Consider the following 11,743-nt stretch of genomic DNA (forward strand, 5'->3'; position numbering starts at 1 on the left):
TGCAAGTTACTACTGTTTTACTCGGCCATAGCTTTTAGTGACTTTTTAAACAATTTCAAAAAGTAAAGTCACTACTGTTTTACTCGGCCAGGCTTTTATTGACTTTTTAAGTAATTTCAAATTACTAAAGAAAACGGCCGGGCACGGTGGCTCACGCCTATAATCCCGGCACTTTGGGAGACAAAGGCGGGTGAATCTCCTGAGGTCAGGAGCCTGACCAGAATGGTGAAACCCCGACTCTACTAAAAACACAAAAATTAGCCGGTCGTGGTGCCAAAAGCCTATAAACTCGGCTACTCGGGATGCTGAGGCTGGAAAATCGCTTGAACTCGGGAGGCGGAGGTTGCAGTGAGCCGAGATCGCCCCACTGCACTCCCGCCTGCGCGACAGAGTGAAACTCCATCACGAAAAAGAAAAGAAAAGAAAGAAAAACAGGAGCAACATTTTACAAGTTATACCATCTTTTAATTTTACATCCATGGAAGCTGAAGGCTGCATTTTGGCAGAGACAAGCTAAAGAAAACACAAGAATGAGTAACGTCTAACACTGCTTCTTCCCGTGAAAATGAGAACACTCACAGTACCTACCTCTTTAGATAGCCATGTGGTTTAAACGATATAATAAACCAGTTGCTGGTATCCTACCAAATCCCATACTACGGGACGTCTCTTCCCAAGAGAAAATCTGCTTTCTGGCCTACGAAAGGATTATACTAAACTCAGACGGTGGTGGAGAGAGTATCCACCGAGAGTGAAGAGCAGGAGGAAACACGTCTTTCCCTGAAAATGAACAAGGGCGTTTGGCTTTTTTACTGAAAAATGCCCCAGAGGAAGTGCTGGGAACGGCAACGGCAACAGCAGCCTCACCCGCAAAAGGTTCTTTGGCCAGGGCCAGCAGGTTTGACCCGGTGACTCCCACTGCGAGGCGAGACCTCCAACACGTGCACACTCCGACCAGACCTCCCACGTCCCTCCTAGCTCCTGCGATAGATGTCCAGCGACTTTAGCTTTCTAGACTCAACCACGGCGTCGCCGCTCGTCGAGAGGGCTGCCCATCCCGGGGACCCAGCCCAGCCTGGCCCAGCAAAATGTACCTCAGGTGCCAGCCCTCAACCTGTACCGGAGAAAACGCAGGCTGCGCGGCGGCTTAGAGCGGTCAACTGGAACCCCGCCTCGACCTCTCTGATTGGGTAATGCGCACAAGAAAATCAAGAGGATTGGTCGGCTGCAGAGAGGCGGGCCGTAACGCGACGCGAAAGCTGTGGGGCATAGAGGCCCGGGGAATTCTTGCTAGCTTCCGATTGGATGAGAGCAGAACAGCTGCCCCTTCGTAGACCCAGCGTACGTACAACTCTCACACCACCACGCCATACATTTCGTTAGCGGAAGTGTCATGGCCCCATTGGTGGGATGCGTGGCCAATAAAGGGCAAGAATAAGGCGGTTTCCGCCTTTCCCCTGGTCGACTACATTTACCCGCTGGTACTGATGTACGTCAGTTTTAGCATTTAGACGTTCGAGTTTCCACCGAGCCAGAGTTGGGTAGAGAGTTATTAAGGTCACTAGGAGACTAATGCGGGGAGAAATAATTTAGTAGTTAGACTTAGGCCCTGAAACTGCCACTCATGTTCAGAAAGTCTACGTAATACCTTAGTGTTCGCACGCCAAGAAACCAGCCCTTCTGGCCGGGCTGAATGTGGTTTAGGAATTTTCTGGCTGTCACTGGGTGAAAAAGCTATCAGTTTGAAGGTAGCTCCGCCTCGACTCTAGGGAACTCTGGGATTTGTAGTCCGGAACTTTCGCGTTCTGTCGCTTTAAATGTGGTTGTTACTAGAGTTCTTCCATATTGTTAATAACACCCGGCCGGGCGCGGTGGCTCACGCCTGTAATCCCAGCACTTTGGGAGGCCGAGGCGGACGGATCACAAGGTCAGGAGATCGAGACCACGGTGAAACCCCGTCTCTACTAAAAATACAAAAAATTAGCCGGGCGCGGTTGTGGGCGCCTGTAGTCCCAGCTACTCGGGAGGCTGAGGCAGGAGAATGGCGTGAACCCAGGAGGCGGAGCTTGCAGTGAGCCGAGATCGCGCCACTGCACTCCAGCCTGGGCGACAGAGCGAGACTCCGTCTCAAAAAAAAAAAAAATAACACCCGTTGACATTTATTGTGGTTTTGTTGTGTTCCGTTGGAGTTTTTTTTTTTTTTTTTTTTTTTTTTTTTTTGAGGGGGGTTCGCGCTTTCGCCCAGGCTGGAGTGCAGTGGCCGGATCTCAGCTCACTGCAAGCTCCGCCTCCCGGGTTTGCGCCATTCTCCTGCCTCAGCCTCCCGAGTAGGTGGGACTACAGGCGCCCGCCACCTCGCCCGGCTATTTTTTTGTATTTTTTAGTAGAGACGGGGTTTCACTGTGTTAGCCAGGATGGTCTCGATCTCCTGACCTCGTGATCCGCCCGTCTCGGCCTCCCAAAGTGCTGGGATTACAGGCTTGAGCCACCGCGCCCGGCCTTCCGTTGGACTTTTTATCCTTTGGTTTATCAGCAGCATTAAAGACAACATTTAAGAAGTGTGTAAACACTGCATGTATGTTCGTAAACAATAAATGTTAGTGTTTCCAACAGTTTACTGCTATGCCCGGCTCTATGCTGTTTGTTCCTGATTACTAAGTAGATACTAAAATTATTTATTTCTAAAACTTTTGCTGTTACAACAAAACAGTCAGATTTTCATATTAGTGTCCATTTACGATTATTTGAACCCTACATTTAGGGATTATGTGTACTGCGATGGCATGGGTAGCAGCTGCTTACACGAGTCAAGTGTTGATATGACATGAAGCAGAACTGGCTGCTGTCTTCACAGGAAAATAGGGCTATGCTTAAAATGACCACCATCAGGAGGAATACACATTGTATGTTATTAAAGATTGGATTATAATGTCTATTATCAGCCTTTATTAAAACAGTTTAGGGCAGGCTTTTCCTGACTCTATAGAATCCTGAACTCTTCTGTGAGCTAATTTAGCAGTATTTCATGTTTGTGTCTAGCAAAAGTAAAACCATTAATAAATACAAAAAACTTCCTGAGTAGACTTTTTGCTTTCGAAAAGTTTTAGTATTTTTTTCCTACTTTACATGTAATACAAACTTAAAGTAGAGACGAGGTTTCACCGTGTTAGCCAGGATGGTCTCAAACTCCTGAGCTTGTGATTCACCTGCCTCATCCTCCCAAAGTGCTGGGATTACAGGCGTGAGCCACCGCACCTGGCCATGTCATCAATTTTGTTTCATAGTCAAACTATGAACTGAATTCCTTCCCAAAGTTAGCTTGGCCTATGTGCAGGAATGAACAAGGACAGCTTAAAGGTTAGAAGCAAGATGGAATCGGTTAGGTCTGATTTCTTTCACTATCATAATTTCCTCAGGTATAATTTCATCAGTTGTAATTTTGCACAGATTGTTTCAACACCCAGGGGTAACTGTTTAAAGACATTTTATTCTGTCCAGGTGTGGAGGCTCACGCCTATGATCCCAGCACTTTGGGAGGCTAGGTACGTGGATCACTTGAGGCCAGGAGTTCTGAGACCAGCCTGACCAACATGGTAAAACCCCGTCTCTACTAAAAATACAAACATTAGCCGGGCATGGTGGCACACGCCTGTAATCCCAGCTACGCGGGCAGCTGAGGCAGGAGAATCCACTTGAACCACGGAGGTGGAGGTTGTAGTGAGTCAAGATCGCACCACTGCACTCCAGCCTGGGCAACAGAGCGAGGCTCTGTCATAGTGATCTACATAAACACGTGTGTATATATATGTATATCATGTATATATATGTATATATATCGTATATATATGATAAACACATTTTATTCTTTTTTTCCCTGTAGTTGCCAGACTAGCTGATAAATTACCTAAAATGTTAAAGTTGCGGAGTAGGACCCTCACCCATTATCTTCATGTTCCTGGAATTTGTGATACAAAGAACAGTGTATCGCCAATCAATAGCTTATGTTATTTTAATGAACCAATATAGGAACTGCCCCACTTTTTAAAACCCACCTGAATATATGATGCTAATCAGAGCATATATTCAAGGCAACTTTAATCTGTGTCTCCCAGGTTGCAGTCCTCAAATTTGACCTAAATAAACTCTACTTATATTAATTTTTACCTCAATTCCTTTAGTTTGACAGTCTTATATTTGTGGGAGTGGGTCAGTATAAGCATACAAGATGTACAAGCTAATCCTATTTTCCCCTCTTTTTATTTTTTTTTGTTTGTTTGTTTGTTGTTGTGGCAGGGTCTTGCTCCATAGCTCAGGCTGGAATGCAGTGGTGCAATCTTGGCTCACTAAACCCCCTCTGATAAAATACATTTAACAGGAATAGCCCTAACCTCACACTCCATTCCAGCCTGGCTCTCTCCCTCTCAAACTCCATTCCAGCCTGGCTCTCTAACTTTCTGCCTCATTCCGCTGGCTAGTCCTTAAGACCCTGACCTAATAATACTCTCTTTTTGAAGTCTCTGGCTCCAATCCTAAGCACCATATTCCTTTGCCCAAATCTGGAATCCCAGGGCCTCCTGAAGGTTTCCCAGTACATGTAAGGCCCACTCCTAGGCATGCATGCATGCCTCTACTATGTAAGGAGTACTTCTGGAAGCCACCAGCTCTAGAGTTTCTGAAAACGTCAACAAGACTGCCTTTGAAACCAGAGGGTGGGTGGTGGTGAGAACATCCTGTGAAGGGTGCCAGCTGGTTTATACCAGTCAGTGTGCCAAACTGCTCCTCTAAAGATAAGAGGTGGTGCTGTTTTCATTCCTCCAGTTTTAAGATGCACTTTACTATTATTACCCTTTTTAGTTTAGAAAGATAAAAGTTGACGAAGAGGCAGGGCTAGCACTGAAACCGATAATTATGTTAATCAAAAATCCCACCCACCTCTAGAAAACCTTTTCACAGAGCTGCTGAAAGTGGTAAATTGATTGGTTTAAGCTGTATGTTCTCTTCATGCCACTTTTCTTTTTTCTTTTTTTTTTTTTCTCTTCCCACCACTTTCAAGCTAAAAGAGTGAACAGATAGTAAAATAGCTACACTAAATGGAGTTAAGAGGAGAAAAAAAGGACAGACTATCTGACAAACCAGTGTCTGGGTCTTCTAGTTAAGAATTAGAGGCCAGGTGCGGCGGCTCACTCCTGTAATTCCAGCACTTTAGGAGGCTGAGGCAGGTGGATCACCTGAGGTCAGGAGTCCAAGGCCAGCCTGACCAACATGGTGAAACCCCGTCTGTACTAAAAATACAAAAATTAGCCGGGCGTGGTGGTGGGCGCCTGTAATCCTAGCTACTTGGGAGGCTGAGGCAGGAGAATCTCTTGAACCCTGAAGGCAGAGGTTGCAGTGAGCCAAGATTGTGTCATTGCACTCCAGCCTGGCAACAAGAGACAGACTCTGTCTCAAAAACAAAACAAAACAAGACAAATAAACAAAACATAAGAATTAGGACCATACTTTTATTTTATTTTATTACTTTTTAGACAGGAATCACTCAGACTACATTCTTTCTCTCTTACTCTCCTGCAGGAAGAGAATGATCATGAATGGCAAATGGCAGGTGCAGTGAAGCAAGAAAAGCTGGCTTCAGGGTCAGAAGAGAATGCTGTGCCTCTTCCTCATGGTTTCCGGTGCCCTGCATGTTCAGAGAAACTTCTCTAGTAATGAATGAACTGTAGAAATGATCCTTGAAAATATGGTCTTGATACTTTATTTTTGTGGCGATTTTTTTTTTTTTTTTTTGAGATGGAATTTTGCTCTTGTTGCCCAGGCTGGAGTGCAATGGCACGATCTCCACTCACCGTAACCTCCGCCTCCCGGGTTCAAGCAATTCTTCTGCCTCAGCCTCCCAAGTAGCTGGGATTACAGGCATGTGCCACCCCACCCGGCTAATGTTGTATTTTTAGTAGAGACAGGGTTTCTCCATTTTGGTCAGGCTGGTCTTGAACTCCCTACCTCAGGTGATCTGCCCGCCTTGGCCTCCCAAAGTTCTGGGATTACAGGGGTGAGCCACCGCACCCGGCCAGGACCAAGAGGAGCAGCTTGGGATCCTTATACTGTGAAAACACGTTCACATCTTTCTTAATTAAGATTTTATGCTGGGCGAGGTGGCTCATGCCTTTAATCCCAACACTTTGAGAGGCCAAGGTGGGCAGATCACTTGAGGTTAGGAGTTCAAGATCAGCCTGGCCAACATGGTGAAACCCCGTCACTACTAAAAATACAACAATTAGCTGGGCATGGTGGTACATGCCTGTAGTCCCAGCCACTCAGGACGCTGAGGCACGAGAATCCCTTGAACCCAGGAGGCAGAGATTGCAGTGAGCCGAAATTGTGCCACTGCACCCCCGCCCAGGCGACAGAGCAAGACTCCGTCTCAGACAAAAAAAAAAAGATTTTAAAATACCTATTTGCCAGTTCATATGTAGTTGATTTGGAGCATGTGCTACAAGATTGGTTCTAAATATACATAAACTAAGAGCTGAGAAAGTTATTGCTAAGCTAAATTCAACCAGTTATACTTTCTTTTTTTCTGCTCTCTCCTTGCACCTATATTATTCTAATTCTATTTGTCAGGCTGCTTACTTTTACAATCTTTTTTAGTATAGAAAAGGTAGAAAAAAGGTAGAAAAAAATGATACCATGAACACTTTTCTTTAATTAAAAAAAATTTTTTTAAATAGAGACGAGGTCTCACTATGTTGCTCAGGTTGGTCTCAAACTCCTGAGCTCAAGCGATCCTCCCTCTTTGGCCTCCCAAAGTGGTGGGATTACAGATATGAGCCATCATAGCAGGCCCAAAGCAGATGTTTCAATAAGCACTATTACTCAAAGCCAGATATGTGATTTTGAACAAGTTACTTTATTTTCCTCAAAACTCCAAATTACTCAAGTGATAATTCCTGTTCAGGGATTTTATGAAGATTAAGTAACAATAAAAATAAGCACAAAATAAACAAAAAAATAGCACAGTGTAGGCATTCAGGAATTATTAGTTGAAGTTCCAACCCTTCCTCTATGTATGCCCCTTACTTTGTGCAATTACAGGAAGGATGACAAAAAAGGATATGGTGGGGTTTTTTTTTTTTTTTTTTTTTTTTTTGAGACGGAGTTTCACTCTTGTTGCCCAGACTGGAGTGCAATGGTGAGATCTCGGCTCACTGCAACCTCCGCCTCCCAGGTTCAAGTGATTCTCCTACCTCAGCCTCCCAAGTAGCTGGGATTACAGGTGCATGCCACCATGCCCAGCTAATTTTTGTATTTTTAGTAGAGACGGGGTTTCATCATATTGGTCAGACTGGTCTCGAACTCCTGACCTCAGGTGATCCACCTGCCTCAGCCTCCCAAAGTGCTGGGATTACAGGAATGAGCCACCACATCTGACCTTTGTTGTTTTTTTGAGATGGAGTCTCCCTTTGTTGCCCAGGCTGGAGTGCAGTGGCACAATCTTAGCTCACTGCAACCTCCGCCTCCCAGGTTCAAGTGATTCTCCTACCTCAGCCTCCTGAGTAGCTGGCATTACAGGTGCCTGCCACCTTGCCCAGCTAATTTTTGTATTTTTAATAGAGACGGGGTTTCACCGTGTTGGCCAGGCTGGTCTCGTACTCCTGACCTCAAGTGATCCACCCACCTCAGCCTCCCAAAGTGCTGGGATTACAGGCATGAGCCACTGCGCCCAGCCCAAAAAAGTATATGTTTGCTGAGGCCTTTAATTGTTGAAAATGATCCTTGGAAAAAAGAAAAATTAATGACAGGACTAGGAATGTACACCAGCCAGGAAGTAGAATTAAGAAAGTTTAAATGCAATGGATGAAAACTATAGGCAGGCCGGGCACAGTGGCTCACGCCTGTAATCATAACACTTAGGATGGCCAAGGCCAATGGATCACTTGAGCTCAGGAGTTTGAGACCAGCCCGGGCAACATAGTGAAACCCCATCTCTACAGAAAAATACAAAAATTAACAGGGCGTGGTGGCTCATGCCTGTATTCCTAGCTACTTGGGGGATGAGGCAGGAGGATTGCTTGAGCCCAGGAGGCAGAGGTTGTAGTGAGCCCAGATCGCTCCACTGCACTCCAGCCTGGGTGACAGAGTCAGATCCTGTCTCAAAACAAAAAAGAAGAAAATTAGAGGCGAAGAAAATTATAGGCAAAGAAATGTAGATTTCTTTTATTTAATACTTAAAAGAGAGTTATTGTGAAGTTGATATGAATTTATGTGAAATAAGACTGCCAGTGCCAGGCATGGTGGCTCACACCTGTAATCCCAGCGCTTTGGGAGGCTGAGGCGGGAGGATCACCTCCGGTCAGGAGTTTGAGACCAGCCTGGCCAACATGGTGAAACCTCATCTCTACTAAAAATACAAAAATAAGCTGGGTGTGGTGGTGCACCTGTAATGTCAACTACTCAGGAGGCTGAGGCAGAAGAATTGCTTGAAACTGGGTGGTAGAGGTTGCAGAAGATTGTGCCACTACACTCCATCCTGGGTGACAGAGCAAAACTCCATCTCAAAAAAAAAAAAAAAAAAAAAAAAGACTACCAGACTAATGTGGTGTTTTTAGGATTTTTTCTTTTTTCTTTTTTTTTTTTTGAGATGGCCTGGCTTCTTCTTTTTTATCATATGATCTCTAACTGATGTATGTGACACAGTAATACAAAACTATCTGAGCTATAAAAGAAATGTGAAAGGCTTCTGTTTTATTTTGTAGGCCTTCTGGAACTTTGCCTCAGACTCAGATACCAATGAGTCCTAATCATACCAATATCCCTACTCATTGCCTGCTTGTTTTTGGATTTACATATTTGACTCTCTCATCTTATATCCTAGAAAAGTATTTAGTAAGAGTTGGATCTGGCCAGGTGGGGTGGCTAATGCCTGTAATCCTAGCACTTTGGGAGGCTGAGGCGAGTGGGTCTCCTAAGGACAGGAGTTGGAAAGCAGCCTGGCCAACATGGTGAAACCCCGTCTCTACTAAAAATACAAAGATTAGCTGGGTGTGGTGGCGGGCGCCTATAATCCCAGCTACTCGGGAGGCTGAGGCAGGAGAATCGCTTGAACCCTGGGGGCGGAGGTTGCCATGAGCCAAGATTGTGCCACTTCCCTCCAGCCTGGGTGAAAGAGCAAAACAACAAAAGAAAAAAAGAGTTGGATTTAATTTTCTAAGCATTAGGTTAAATTTGTTATGCTAGATAACATGATATCCTAAGATAAGCCAAGCATTTTAAAGATGGATCTGATGATTGCCAGGAATGTATTATCTATGCAGTAATGATAACGCATTGAAACAAAGCCATGTTTTCTCCCATTTTTAAAGACATGTTTTGATGATGAAGGATATAAAATACAGAGTCACAGTGAAAGCCTGCAGCTTGAGTGCATTTGTAATCAGATGATTACAGATGATTGCTATGAGGCTAATGAAGTGAAATTTACTCCTAGGTTTGAGTAGATGATAAAAGGAACATTAAGTAGATTATAGTCTCAATCATGAATATATTCATCTAATTAACATTTTCCTACCTTTGAATTTAAATATCAAAATTGATACATGAGAGTTGATTTGTAATACAAAATTTACTACTTTTGATAGTCATTTCTCGCCTAAGCTTGCAGCGTGTAATAATTTTTTTCCCACAAATCTTTTCCTACATTAAAAAAAATATAAAAAACTTGGCCAGGCGTGGTGGCTCTCGCCTGTAATCACAGCACTTTGGGAGGCCGAGGTGGACGAATCACCTGAGGTCAGGAGTTCGAGACTGGCCTGGCCAACATGGCTAAACCCCATCTCTATTAAAAATACAAAAATTAGCCAGGCGCGGTGCCGCGCACCTGTAGTACTAGCTACTCAGAAGGCTGAGGCAGGAGAATCGCTTGAACCTGGGAGGTGGAGGCTGCAGTGAGCCAAGATCATGCCACTGCACTCCAGCCTGGGCAACAGGGCGAGACCCCGTCTTAAGAAAAAAAAAAAAACTAACTTATTTGGGTTGGGCGCAGCGGCTCGCGCCTGTAATCCCAGCATATTGGAAGGCCCTGGTGGGCAGATCACTTGAGATCAGGAGTTCAAGACTATCCTCGACAAAATGGTGAAACCCAGACTCAAGAAAAAATACAAAAAACTAGCTGGGTGCGGTGGCACTTGCCTGTAGTCCCAGCTACTGGGAAAGCTGAGGCACGATCGCTTGAGCCTGGGAGCGGAGGCTGCAGTGAGCAGATTGCAAGATTACACCACTGCACTCCAGCCTGGGCAACAGAGTGAAACTCTGTCTCTAAAACAAACAAACAAAAAAACCTTATTTGACTACTTCTTAAAGCAAAATGTGCAGTGAAAAGAAAACTGTTTCTTTCAAAAAACAAAATCATAAATATATACCTAAGTATAAGTGGGATAAATTATATCCTTTGTCCTCAGCCCCTGCGAGAATGCTCAGGGCAGAAGATAAATCTCCCTCTTTCCCCATACAGATGCCTTAACTACCTATTTGATCAGCTAAGATAAGGAAAAGCAAGGATTGGGTCCTTGAGCATTAGATGATAGCCCTGCAGGTAGAAGACTCTGTAACATGAAACTATCATTATGGTTCTCCTTCCTTATGTACAAATAGGCCTCTGGGCGTGATTAGGTAATTGGAGGATAAAAAATGAGGAACAGAAACCACTCTGCACAAATAACATAAAGTAATACATTACATGGAATGTGTTTTATTTAGAAATATATCTCTCTTTAACGTGATTCATTCAAGAGATGTTATTCATCACCTATTATGCATCAGGTATATTCTGAGTCCTGGAGAGACAACATTTGACGAAGTCCCTGTCCTCGTGTAGTTTATTTTCTCGTGGGCAAACAGACAATATCTATTATTTTTATTAAAAACAATATAAGGTAATTTCAGCCAATGATAAGTACGCTGCCGGGTGGGATATTCAAAATATTTAACACAGGTATGGCCAGCTTGGTATCACATCCTCATGTTCTCTCTTGTGTTTGCTTTCTTCCTTCCTGCCTCACTCCCCTTTCCTGCTCACTCCAACTTCCTTGACATTGAACTTCCCAAAAAAGTGTTAGTATATAAGCTTTAGTTTGTGATTGTGTTCCCATATACTCCCCATCTTACCCCCACATCACCCGCAATTAGAATATAGGCCAACCTTAGCCTTCTTGTGACTAGTGTTATACTTCCGGTTGCTGGATCTTGGGAAGGTCTAGGAGATGCTGGGATAGCAAGAGCAGGGGATGTCTTAGGAAACACCACACTATCCTCTAGTTCTCTTCCATCCCATTTCTCTTTCAGTCCCTTTGATTCTCCTAAATGTAAGTGTCCCAAAGTCCACAAAAAAACTTCTGTGTTCCCTCTGTTAGTGGCTTCACCATCCCAGTCAACCACATTAAAAGATTTAACATCACTTTTGACCCTCAACCTAATCCTCTGCGCTTAGTCACACATTCATAGCACTGTGTGGGGAAGAAAAAGCATTTTCATGCACTCTTGCTCCCCCTCTGGATAACACCCTATTTCAGATTTGTTTGGATTTCGCAATAACTTGAAACCAACTTTGCATGCCTCCATTTTCCACCTCTTCCAGCCCTTTGTATTAAGGCACCAATGTTTAATGCCTTAAAAGATCCAGCGGATCACTTGATGTCAGGAGTTCAAGATCAGCCTGGCCACCATGGTAAAACCCCGCCTCTACTAAAAATAC

The 11,743-nt window shown here is 44.3% G+C and overlaps 1 protein-coding gene and 1 non-coding gene across 3 annotated transcripts in view; both read right to left on the reverse strand.

The window, feature by feature from the left end:
- WDR89 (WD repeat domain 89) overlaps nucleotides 1-1,527 on the reverse strand; it is a 46,815-nt gene extending 45,288 nt beyond the window's left edge. The window contains exons 1-2 of one of the 2 annotated variants that reach the window (XM_025392053.1): nucleotides 1,095-1,163; nucleotides 589-697 (exon numbers count right to left, since the gene is read on the reverse strand). The gene's annotated coding sequence lies outside the window, so the exon portion shown is untranslated. Of the gene's footprint in view, nucleotides 1-588 lie in introns of both variants that reach the window. The other variant, XM_025392052.1, reaches the window with a different exon arrangement.
- Nucleotides 1,528-5,531: 4,004 nt separating this feature from the next.
- LOC112629636 lies at nucleotides 5,532-5,745 on the reverse strand. The gene has a single exon (XR_003120719.1). It is a non-coding gene; the product is annotated as a small nucleolar RNA U3 (small nucleolar RNA).
- Between the last annotated feature and the right edge of the window lie 5,998 nt (nucleotides 5,746-11,743).

This window comes from Theropithecus gelada, chromosome 7b (genome assembly GCF_003255815.1).
Source record: "Theropithecus gelada isolate Dixy chromosome 7b, Tgel_1.0, whole genome shotgun sequence".
Classification (NCBI taxonomy): domain Eukaryota; kingdom Metazoa; phylum Chordata; class Mammalia; order Primates; family Cercopithecidae; genus Theropithecus; species Theropithecus gelada.